Source organism: Pleurodeles waltl, chromosome 5, assembly GCF_031143425.1.
Source record: "Pleurodeles waltl isolate 20211129_DDA chromosome 5, aPleWal1.hap1.20221129, whole genome shotgun sequence".
Lineage (NCBI taxonomy): Eukaryota > Metazoa > Chordata > Amphibia > Caudata > Salamandridae > Pleurodeles > Pleurodeles waltl.
The window spans coordinates 80,996,074-81,006,729 of record NC_090444.1 but is presented as its reverse complement, the minus strand read 5'-3'; the positions used below and the strand labels follow the sequence as shown (position 1 = coordinate 81,006,729).

Below are 10,656 nucleotides of genomic sequence, written 5' to 3'. Positions count from 1 at the left end.
CTTTACTTCTACTCCTTTTTCTTCATCTTCAACCCCTCTGCCTCCCTCCCGCTCACACATAAGCACATACTGACCACCGGCCCTCCTCCATTTCAGCCCACCCCTCCACCTCAACTATCTCTCTCAGCCTCTTTCTTTATAGATCTCTCTATCTCACCATCTCTTCCCCCTTTTTCTATCTTACAACTCTCTACCTCTTTGTAAACTGTGCTTCTCTTTCTCTCTTTCATGTAACTCTCAAGTTCTTCTTTTCATGCTACATCATATTCTCCTTCTCCCCTTTACACCTGCCTCGACCTTTCGCTCTTCCCTACTGCTGTCTTTTTGTCTACCGCCTCTTGTTTTTCACTCTCCCTACCTTGCATTAGTTTGCTGTTCCTGCAGGATCTCTGTCTACTTCCACCTACTGCTGCTTTTACCCCTTTAGATTCATCTCTTTTTCTAGAGTACCTCTCTCTTTACGTCACCCTTGGACTACTGTACTCCTCTGCCTTTCTCTACATTTCTTACACCTATCTCTCTCAATATATAGGGATGTATATATATATATATCCACCTCTCTATGGCATTGTTAAACCTTACCTAGTTCTTGGCTTTTTCTACCCAAATCTTACTCATTCTACCACTCCTTATGTTTCCTTCTAGCTGCCTCACTTTTATCTGTTTACTTTCCTTTCCTCCCAGCTTCTTATATATTTCTGCATCATCTCTGCCTGCACTCCTTTCTAACTCTTCTTGATGTTGCTTGCTATACTGTTCTCTTTGTCTCTGACCAGGTCTTCTCTCCTCCACCATTCCATTTCTTTTACTCAGTGGGGTCACAGGCAGCTGTCCTGCCTGCAAAGCGCACATTTATAAAGAGGAGGAGAGGGGCAAGGCACAGTAAATGAAATTAGGAGAAATATATGAGATTGTAATCTATGGAATTCTGATTTTTTTCAGAGCAGTTCTTTAATTTGCACTGTTGCAGCAAGAACACCGGTAGTGAGTGGAATTTATTTGTGATTACAAATATTCAGCAACTAAAGCTACAAATGTAAGCACAATGTGTATGGTATACATTAATATTATGCACTAGTCCACTAAACATGTAACAAGTGGCTGTGAGAAAGTCATCCTTTTACCATGTTCACCCCAATGTTTCTGACTGATACTAGTGGTAACCAACCCTGACTGTGCCCTGCACTCTGATTAACAGGCCAAGGGCCAGTGCTCTGAATAAAAGGTGTATGGTAAAATGGTACAATTACAATTGTCATTGAAAGACTCCTATAAGTCCCTAGTAGATAATAGGGCAAGGGGGATTCAAACTACCTATAAGTCCCTAGTATACAGTAGGGCAGGGACGTTTAGAGGCCCAGTACATTGCCTATACTGAAGTATGCACTGCTGTGTGCCTGCTATCATTCTTAAAGGCAAGCCTGCCTTGCAGATTGTCTTTCAAAAGTAAAATGTGTGCAAATTCGACTTTGAAATTAAAAGTACTTCAAAAGTGACAATCTACCTTATTTTTACATACAAGTCACCCCTAGATGTCCCAGGGGTGGGGTGCCATGTAACTATAAGCAGGGACATTATAAAAGATGTTTTATATGCCTGTGTGAGGGACAAACTGCACCTTCCATTTTTCCTCATTGTAGGTACTTAGCTCCATAGGCTAACATGGGAATATTTGCCGTAAAGATAAGTATTGCTAGTAAGGAGCTCAATGTATCATGAAAGGACTCAAAAGATTGGTAATGATAAAACCAACAATGTGCCACTGTTGAATTGATCATAACTAATAAAGCAAAGAAGTTAAAAAACTTTATTTTCTGTAATCCAAATTCCAGCCTGCTACTGGCCTCTCCTGATTGGTCAGCCTTAACAGGATTAGTAAGGCTGCTTTGGCGAGGTGATAAATAGCCTACATTAAGCAGAGGTTATCTGATGAAAGGAGGTTGGCAGATGTGGAGCCCAGGCCAGGAAGGGGGCTGGGTAAATCAAACAGGGCTTCAAATGAAGCAGAACTGAAAGGAATACTAGCCAGGCGTGCCCTCTCACCCTGTACCCGACAGATAGACAGCAGGCCCAGTAAAGGAATTTGCAGATGTCCAGGGGCTGGGGAGTGGTGATGGAACACAGCCTTGCCAGCAGGTTGGTTTAACTAGGTCTTGCTCCTCTGGAGGAAAATCGCCATCTTGGAATTTTAAAGTGCAGTGCTTTAAGGAACAAGAAAATGACACACTTTGGAGGAAGCTGTCATGCTTTTGGGTGGCACCCTGCAGCTCATTGAAGAAGGGTGCCCCCATGCTTGCCCCCCAAATTGATTGAATAAAAATGGCTGGTCTGCACTTCAACTCAAATCTGCTGCCTGAAATCACAGGAAGAAGAAGAATTGTCCTACTGGAACCCTGGTATGCAACCTCCAAGGGCTGCACTCTGGAGTACTGCTCCTGTTTTACACAATGGAACAACAGCCCTAAGGACTTTGCTTTGCTTCAAAAAGGACTCTGGAGTGAACTCCCTGAAAGCAACAGGTTAGCAGAGCTTCACCTTCATCATCTCCATGAAGAAGATCCCAGCTGGACAGCCTCCAGTAGCCATTGATGGAATTAGATGCATTCTGGTAAACGTGTCTGGAACCTTCTCAGAGCTTCTAGACCCTTGGATTGGTGTTGTGGACACCCAAAGATCCCTGCCTGGAAACAAGAAGAAGAAGGACTGCTCTGCTGATCCCCTGGTCTGCGCCAAGAAGAACTGCACTCACAAGGACTGCATCTGCTGCACACTCTGAACTTCACAAAAAAGGACTTGACCTGGCTTCTAAAGGATTCAGGAGTGGACTCCCTGCAAGCAACAGGTATAAAGGAGTTACCAAGAGTCACCTGCATCAGCTCCTTCCAAAACAGCCCAGCAGGACAGCGTTTAGTGGACTTTTAAGGATTTTGCCAGGTGCATTGTGGGAATTGTAGTCCCAACATACCAGGGAGCAATTCAGAGATTGTGAAATCTTCGATTAGGGTTGTGGACCACTTTCCTGCATCAAGAAACACTTCATTTAGTAGGTGTAAAAGTGTTACATTGTGGACTGCTGGAAATCTTAACTGTGTCCTGGTCCAGCGCAACCTTTATTTTTTAAACCTTTGAAACCTATTTGCTTCTAAGTGCTAGTTTTACTTTTAATCTTTGAAAATTAATATAGCTGGTTCCCTATATTGGATTTTTGTTGTTTTGGCGTCGTTTTAAAAATATAAATATTTCCTATTTTTATAAATTGGTGTGGGATTTTTATTGTGTGTCGTGTCTTACTTAATTACTGCACTGCTGTATTTAAATGGTTTAGATACCTAGACGATCCGTTTCCCCATTCAATATACAGTTATTATCCCCCGCCCACACAAAAAGCCTATCCACACTCTCCCCTAAGATCTCTGGTATTTTGGTATAAAAGGAGTGATCATCATTATTGGGCGCATAAGTGTTAAGGATAATGATGGGTGATCCATCCAACATATCTTCTACTAGAACATATCTACCCTCGACATCTACTTCACTGTACATGTGAGTGAATAGAACCCCTGGAGCCACCCATATGGTCACACACCTCGCGTAAGAGGAGAAGGAGGATTAGAACATTTGACCCCGCCATTTCTTGGACAGTTTTTGTGCTTCCTCCTCGGTCATGAACATTTCCTGAAGACAGGCAATATGAACCTTATGTCTCTTTAGAAAGGAGTGCACCCTGTAGTGCTTGGTGTATCTCTTCAACTCCCTGACTTTCCACTACAACATATTAATCTGACGACCCATATTGGTACTGAGCTTCCATCCCTCCCACTTTATCTCCACCCCTTACTGCACCCCACCCCATCATGGGTAGACAAGGAAGGTACACATTGGATATCTTGCCTATATACCTGTGCTGCTGGAACAACTTCAAATGTTGACGAAACTTTGCCAATCAAACCCCTCAAGCCCCCAACCCCCACCACGGATATACAGTAAAACAACCGTAACAAACCACACTGTGAATCCATACTACAGATGCTGCCAGGACAATAGCCTAAACCCCAACTACCCAGATCAGAAGTGCTACCACAGCCGTGGAGTGACCACCCCCCACCCCAGCATCAACCTACAAATGCCTGAATACCAACCCAACATAGCTCAATATTGTCATAGTCCCCCCCCCCCATGTCCCGTCAGGACCTTAGCCGTAGTCTAGCCGCATCTCTCCGCCAGAGACGTACTCTCATTTTGACACAAGCCCCACAAGTGAGGGCGCAACAGCAATCCCAGAATATTAGGGACATAGTCAGACCTGTGCAGAGACCCTCTCAGCTTCCCGCTCCAGCTCCCCATTCAAACCCTCCGCCGATCCAGCAGTCGCCACCACCATTATCCCATCCTGTTGTATCTCAACTCTATGAGTGAAGTCCTTGGCCGACACCCGAGCCACAGCATCCTCCAGGTGACCTTCGTCACAAGACCTCCAGTCCAGACCATCCGCTCCAGAAGTCCGAGGAGATACCCCCCCAGTCCTTTCCGTTCTCCCCGGAGTCACTTTATCCCACATTTCCAGCCATCTCCATACCTCCTCCGGATGCTCGAAAAGTGTGACCTACCACTTGAAAGCACCTTTACGCGCGCCGGATACAGGAGCATTTATCTGATGTTCATGGCACGAAGCTTCGCCTTCACCTCCAGGAATCTCTTTTGAGAACTCTGCACCTTGTTTGTGTAATCAGGATAAATGGATATTTTGCATTTCTCCAATACTGCCCTGTCAGATTTGCAGGCAGCCCGCAACACACAGTCTTGGTCTTTATAGTTCAAAAGATGGGCAATGATAGCCCTCGGCGGTGCGCCAGGCCGGGGAGGCGCAACAAGGGCCCTATTAGCGCGCTCCACCACAAATACCCTGGCGAGCCCGGTCGGTTGCATTACGTCTCTGATCCAAATCTCCACAAAAGTTTCTGCTGCAGACCCCTCTGCACGCTCCGGGAAACCCAGCTGTCTCATATTATTCCACCGGGACCTGCCCTTTGCATCCTCCAGCCTCACCTCCAGCCGTCCGACCGTGATATTGGCCTACACCATTTGTTTGCACAGGACCCCCACCTCCCTCTGTTTGCAGCTCCACAATAGAGCCGTCCGCCACTTTGACCTTGTCAGACACGTTTCTAAGGTCCCCCGGAGAAGGTTAACCTCTAGCGCCACCGTTTCTATCTTGCCCTCCAGGGCCAGCCTAGAGCCCTGGATGGCTGTAAGAAGTTCTGGCGTGAAGACTCCTCAGGATTCACCGGTGCGCTCAAACCTTCTCCATTCCCCCCCGATCTGGTCTGACATTGTGGTAAGGGCACCAGAGTGGTATATTGCTCCATGGTGTTACCCTGTGACGCTTCTGTCCACTTATGACGCCCCATTCCTCTGCGTCCCAAGATCAAAACAATGTCCCAGTTTCAGCTGACCCAACGATATGGCAAAAGTGTCTGGAGCTCAAGGTGCCGAAGGGACAGGATCCGCTATTCCTCCCATTGCAGGGTGCCCACTGTACACTGCTTCTCCGCTGTGCTACCAAGATCAGAAGTCCTAGGCACCCCCAAAAAAACACTCTCTGTAAGTCCAGTGCCTCCAGGCTCAGATGACTGAAAACTAGGCCCCGGGCTGTTGCCCGTGCACCCACTCCGATGCGTGCCGGCTAGCTGCCTTATCCCTTCAGGCCTCGCTGCGGTCCTCCAGAGCGGGCCCAGCTGCTCCTACCGGCTCTCACTCAGGACACCTGCCACCCATCCAAGGGCCCTGCAGTCCTCCACTCTCTGCTGGGGGTCGCGTAACTAGCGGGCCCACCGCCAGTCCAGCTGGGCACATCCTAAAGCATAGGTGCTCGCCTCCTGTGTACCTCTGCATCACCCGCCCCCAGGGGCCCACAGCCGCGTTGTCGATCTCGATACCCGATTTCGGGACCTCAGAGATGGGACTGCGCCTAACCGGACCACTCGGGGCTCCGTCCCACGGCAAGGGGGGGCTCCAATCGCCTCAGGCACCCCAGGATGAAAGAAGGATTAAGCCGAGAAGCGGGAGCTCACTAGGAGCGCGTCCCGCTGGCCATTTTGCTTGGTCACGCCCCCCACCTTTCTCCTAAGTTAAGCCTGCCTGCTCATTGCCAAGCTGCTAGGGGTTGAGCCAGGGGCTGACCTTGACTGGACCTAACATTGTTTTTGGTGCATTATTGCTCGTAGAAGCTGTGTACTTACCTCTGCTAATAACCAGCCTCCAACAGTCGCCCTTAGCATGTTTTACCTACAATGGGAGCTACAAGATGGTTATACACTCAGGGGCGTCTCCTCCATTAGGGTGGAGGAGTGTTGGCCCCCTCCTAAACTATGTTTATTATTCTTTTCTTTGAAAGGGGTGGGGCCACGGGGTGACGTGCACTGAGGGGGAGTGCCCAGCACTCCCCCTCAGTGCGTATGTATGTTTGGCCAGCCGTCTTGGGCTAGCCAAACACACATGCGCATAGGGCTCTCTCCAGCCCAGCAACACAGTTGCCGGACTGGAGAGAGCCTGCACAGGCTCCCAGTCTGCCTGGGAGCGCCCTGACTGGGTGCTACCAGCCAATCCTGACACTGCTCAGAGCAGCGTCAGGATTGGCCGCAGGGCAGGCTGGGAGCCTGTGTCTGCGTGCAGCAGAGAAGTGGCACAACGTGACGCGATGAAGGAGGTCCGTTTTTTTTCTTAATTTCATTTTTATTCCCCCCCCCTCCGCTCGCCGCCCTGCACCTTCTGCACCCCGCGAACTGCCTCTGTATACTCTACATTCCACATAGAATATTGTTATTGTAAGGAGAAAAAAAATCTAGATCCAAACTTAAAAAGAAATGTTTTTATCAATACAGTTTAAGTTTATTTACCCTACTATTAGGCTGGTGGACACTAGGCAGTTTGAGTAGTTGACTGTTTTTGCATGCACCTGTTTGTAAAGGCTTAACTTAAAATGAAATATTGTTGGAAATCAGGAGGGTTTGAACGAGCCGAAAAGAGGTCATAAATGTCCAAATTACTTACCGGTGATTGTACTACTCTGAGTTCTATTCCCTCACTTGCAGCCATTACATGTGGCTATGGTTGCAAGCGAGGGAATGTGCGAGGAGGTAATTCAAGTTTCCTCCAAACGTGAAGCCTCAAAATATATCTTGCCCAGAGCCCCACAAATCCTTAATATGTCACTGACAAAATGAGGAGTAATCCAGCAGTCCCTGGACACCAGCTAGCCAGGGCACCAAATTACAGCAAGTGGGCCGGAGAGTAACCTTTTTAATCAGGGCATAAGGAGCGCTCCAATAGGAAAAACACTATTTTGCCTGTAGCACTGAAAATCCTTACATCATTCCTGACCAGCGGGCTGTCGGTAGCCCTCGCCTGTCCCAGGGTGGGAGTGATTTGCATTAAGAGGCGACGTGTAAATGGCGACCTGACCTGGTGTAACAGTACAGGAAGGCACGAGAGGTTGAGCTGGGTTCCTGCGAGTCCTCGTGGAAGTAGCTATATTTTGCCACCCTGGGTGTGTGTGCACACAAAGGCAGAGGCTGGGGACCCCTTAGCAGCTGTGTGTTGAGAGAAGGTGGCCTTTTGTTTTGAATGTGTGGAGGAGTTTGTAAACCCCTTCTGAAGGTGTGATGTTGATTGGGGGAGCCCCTGTGCTTATGTCTCCATATGTTTATTCTAGGCACCGCGGGTAGGGGTTCAGCGACAGCTGTGTCTTTTGGTTTCAACCCATCCCCCAGGTCCAAAAGCCTTGGCTGTGACTGAAGGGGGGCCCCAGAGACCGTCTGTCTGCCTCGTGGCCCAGCACAGACACAGCCACCCCAGGCCTTTGTGAGGTACCCCTACTGATCACCATGGCAACCACGGAGGAGCTCGGTGAGGGGCGAGCCCTCTCTAGGCACAGACCCACCCGCCTCTCTGCACCCTGGGAATTGTAGTCCCCCCTCTGTCATAGCTAGCCAACACTGACTTGAGAAGACTACCGGGCACGGCAACCAATCAATGCGCCACTCTCTGGATCTACCTAGCCTGGTAGCAGCGCTCAGCGAGCGGCCATTGTCCGATGCGCTCTGTGATTGGCTGAGGGGAGGGGCCCGGCTGATTCCCGGGTACCGCTGGAAGGCAGGCGTGTACCAGGCTTGTGTGAGAGGCGAACGGGGCTCGCAGCATCCTTGCTGCAGCATCCAGCCAGTGCCAGCCCCAGCCAGCGCCCGAGCCGCCCGCGGAGACCGGAGCAGGTAGGACAGTCAGAGCCCTCACGGGGAGGGGATACTGATGGGAGTGCAAGTAGTCTACTGTCCTGATGGTTCCCGTCAATTCATGTATTCATCCATCATCCATCCCCACCCTTCCTCCAATCGCCAGCCATGAGCGACAACTATGTGTATTAGCATACTCTCTGCCAATCATCAATTCAACCAGAGGCATTCATAGAACTTTCTTATGTGACGTAATCACGGTCGGTCAATCTGTTCATCCATCTGCTTGATCCATCACCCATTCCTGCGTCAATCTTTGTGCGGACACACTCGTTCACGAAACATACAAGTGCCAGACACCCAGTGAGCTGCCATGAATTGATGCCGGCCTCACCAACCATGCATCTGTTCATCCTCTCAGTCCGTCAGTATTGATGTCTGTTCACCATCCACCCACTGCGTATTCATCCTCTATAAGTACACCTGTCAATTTTCTCATGTAGCTAGTTATGAATATATATATATATATATGTTCCCAGATACTACCCCCTTCATCCATCTGGATGTTAATGCAACAAATGTTTATCTGTCAAGCGATCTGTGCGCCTCTCAGCCCGCTCTTCAACACCCCACCTACCCGTGGCACAACCCACCGCTTCATTCATCCCCCGACCGTTCCATGCAACGATTCTTCCATTAGCTGTTCGCCGCCCCTCATACTCATAGCTCGAGCCACCCTTCCACCCAGCCACATATCCTACTTTGGCCTCCGCATCCACCGCTAAATTCATAAAACTACCCCTTCACGCACCCCTCCCCAACTTGTCTCTGATCACCGGGGCTGCATTTCACTTAAGTGGCCCCATCCTGAGCCCCCTGGTGGGGGCGCTGTAGGGAAGGCCCCACCGCTGTCCACAGACTCCGCCAGCTGTGGACCCGCCCCCGGTGGGCGGTGGTGGGCAGAACATTAGTACAACGGGCGCTTCAGGATCCCTGGCCGAGAGCCGCGTTTTCCATTGGTGATCGGATATTATGTGTTTTCACCCGTTAGTGTTGAGGCGCTAGATTTGTCGAGCTCCAAATGACCAAGCGCTGAGTCATCCTGTGAGCTGCAGGTCCTACACATATCTCTGCCGCGGTTGCATTATCCCTCGGAGCTTCCTAAACGGCGCCATCAGGCCGTCTCATTGTTCTCCAGAGGGCTCCTGTGTGGCGCTGGCCCTCCTGCGCCCTGTGCCGCCGCCCGGCCCAGAGGTTCCAGCTGGAATCAGAGGGCACCTTCTGGGGCGCGCTGGGGTACAGTAGATGTGTGTGTTTTTCCTGGGAGTGTTGGGGGATGGGGGGGATGTCAGGTGCATGGGCTGGGAGATCGGGGTGGGGGTCCGTCAGCTGCGCAGGACACACCCCTGGCACCAGACTGATTATTTTCCGTCGCCCCCTCCGGGAGTTGCCTCCCACACCACCCCGCCCACCCGTGCCACCTTGCCAGGTACTGGCACGGGCCGGAGGCCTCTGACTGGCAGCCTTCCCGGGCTGAGAAACAAAAGCCCGTGGAGACTCTGGGGTGGGGTGAGGGGTGATGGCCTGGTTAACCACCCTCTCCCCTCTCCTTTGTGAGCCGGAGCCCCCTCACAGACCACCCACGTCTGTGCGGCCTCTGCCGGGCGAGGTCAAGGGGCCCTGGACTATGCTGCTGGGGGTGCACTCGGCCCCTCCAGCTCGCTCCCACCAGTCACTGGCATCGCTTACACAGCGGAGGGGGGGTCCGCATGCTCTTGTGGTGGTATCTTATATTTATGTTCGGATGTGATTGGCTCCCCTGTTCGTGGGGCAGCCGAGCTCTGCTCATAAGGGGGTGGGACAGAAGCAGATGTCGGGTGACCGCCTGGCATGGCGGCAAATTAAGGGCAACGACTGTTAAAATTCAGGACAAAAGGTCAACATTCAGGGCAAAAAGGCAGAACTAAGGGTCAATTTTACGGGCAACTCTGAACCAGTGAAGCAAGAAAATAACATTAATTAATCAGACGCCAACACATGTCAAAGTAGGTGGATTTTCTTTGGTGTGAATGTAAAATAGCATTATTGAGCAAACAATATGTAAATATGAACTTATATCAAGATTAAACAAGCAGTTGCAATGCAATGGGTCTTGCATTTGCTCGAGTTAGAGCTATTAAAGTTATTTCCTAAGTGGACTTTTCTTGCCACATAAATTGAAAATGAAAAGTAAAACAGTTGACATAAACGAGTCAATTCAAAGCACCACGGCCGCCATAAGCATGAGCGCGAAGGAGAGACACAAAAATGAAAGAAGTTCGCTCGCAGTCAAACGTATCTGCAATCGTGCAATTATCCATCTAAGAGGGTCAGTGAGCAAGGCGGTAAAAAAAAAACGCTCCAAGGAAAGACAAACGTAAAGCATTTA

General features: G+C 50.0%; 1 protein-coding gene across 3 annotated transcripts in view; it reads left to right on the top strand.

Moving 5' to 3' along the window:
• Nucleotides 1-8,170: 8,170 nt before the first annotated feature.
• Nucleotides 8,171-10,656, top strand: part of DPYSL5 (dihydropyrimidinase like 5) — a 234,814-nt gene continuing 232,328 nt past the window's right edge. For all 3 annotated transcript variants that reach the window (XM_069233635.1, XM_069233634.1, XM_069233636.1), the window contains exon 1: nt 8,171-8,267. The gene's annotated coding sequence lies outside the window, so the exon portion shown is untranslated. The remainder of the gene's footprint in view (nt 8,268-10,656) is intronic.